The following is a 1631-nucleotide window of genomic DNA, read 5'->3' as shown; positions in this document are numbered from 1 at the left end:
TTAAAATATTATACACAAAGAGTACGTAACAGGAACCAGGTGCTACAGCAGTAAACGTAATAGTCAAACCGAAAGTCAATTAAAATTAACCAACGACTTAGGGAGGCACCGATCGGTAATATTGATAGTTGTAGGTAGCCCAATTATCCATTAGCTTATTTGGGCTAGAAAGCCCACGCAAAAAAAAATAGGAAACTCCTTGGAAACTTACCCGATACGTTTCGTGTTTCACCGATACGTCCAGGAAACGTTTCCCAACTGTTTGGCGTTTCCGTTTCCTCCAAGTATCGGATACGGGTACGGCACCTTGAAAGGCGTTTCCATGCATCATAGAAGTCAGGGTTAAGAAAATACCTCTAAGGAATTTATCAAAAATATGAACTTCGAAGAGGGTGAAGACTTTCTTTGTAGTATCATACCCGTAAACAAACACGTCTCCGGCCACGACGACCGACAGCCCATGCCGTCGCACCACTACCAACAACGACAATGATTTAGGGTTCAATCGATATTCAATGATTGAGGAAGAACCTGTGGTCCTTCCAACCTAGGAGAGTTGCGAGTGGCAGAAGTCGAGAGAATAGTGGGGATAGAGGAAAACATCTACATGCATCTACAGTTCCTGAGGTTGGAACGGTGGGAAGCATCAAGAACCGGAATCAAGAAAGAGGAAGCGAATATGTGGAGCCCTAACCTAAGGCTGAACGGAGTGAAGGCTCGCTACCGGGTCGCGACTCTCGCTAAGAGGAAGAGAACACCGCCCCCTAGCGCTCGCTAGGAGGCTCGCTAAGGGATGCTCGTCAACTCCATGTCGAGAAGAAAGAGAATGGACTGGAAGGATGTGATTGGTGCAAACGATTTCTAGTTCTTCTCCTGGGATTTCGTCAACGTGAGGTACTGATTTCTCCTTCCTCTTGCTATGATTTTTCTTTTCTTTTGTAAGTTTTTTTTGCTCTGTTACTCTGTTTTTATGTGATTTATTATGTTTTAAGGTGTTTAAGGCCCTCAAAGTTGGTTTTTACCTTTTGTAAAGGCTTAATTTCTCTTTAAAGTTAAAGGAACCGTGTGAACAAAACTGATTTGCCTTCAAGTTTATGTTAGGTTTATCTATATAGTTATGTTAATGTTGAAGAATAACGATTATAGATTCTTACAGTATTGTGTTTTTTGTAGCTAAGGTCATTGAAACAAACATGAAGACAAGGTGTTTGATGAAATGCTCAAATGAAAGAAAAAACATTTTATAGTGATATTGAACTACATTTTCCAAATTTGTAATGTATTGTTATATTTGGAACTAAAATGAAGTTTGCAACGAATTTAGAGCTTGTATCATTTCTTAACTATATAGATTTTAAGATTTTATGCTAAGATGATTTATACAAGACAATTCAGATTTTGATGTCAAGTTTCTCCAAAAGACTAAATCCTCTTAGTAGATATCTTATCTATTAAGGTCCTGTTTAACCAGAAGACTTGTTTAAAGGATTCATATTAAACCTCTCTCATGTCAAGGATCTTAATATTTGGGCTTTCTTTTCTGAGGTAAACAAAAAAAAAAAATACTTTGGGCAATATATATCTTTGTATAATCCATATGATCATAGCTTTAGTGGTACTCCTTTGGTTAT

At 38.1% G+C, this 1631-nt stretch overlaps 1 long non-coding RNA gene across 1 annotated transcript; it reads left to right on the top strand.

The window, feature by feature from the left end:
* Positions 1-219: 219 nt before the first annotated feature.
* Positions 220-1319, top strand: LOC145067824 (uncharacterized). The gene is made up of 2 exons (XR_013688895.1): positions 220-894; positions 1174-1319. It is a non-coding gene; the product is annotated as an uncharacterized LOC145067824 (long non-coding RNA).
* The last annotated feature ends 312 nt before the right edge of the window (positions 1320-1631 follow it).

The sequence above is a fragment of the Lactuca serriola genome, chromosome 1 (genome assembly GCF_051521515.1).
Source record: "Lactuca serriola cultivar US96UC23 chromosome 1, Lser_US96UC23_V15, whole genome shotgun sequence".
NCBI lineage: Eukaryota > Viridiplantae > Streptophyta > Magnoliopsida > Asterales > Asteraceae > Lactuca > Lactuca serriola.
This window is presented reverse-complemented; position numbering and strand designations above follow the sequence as displayed.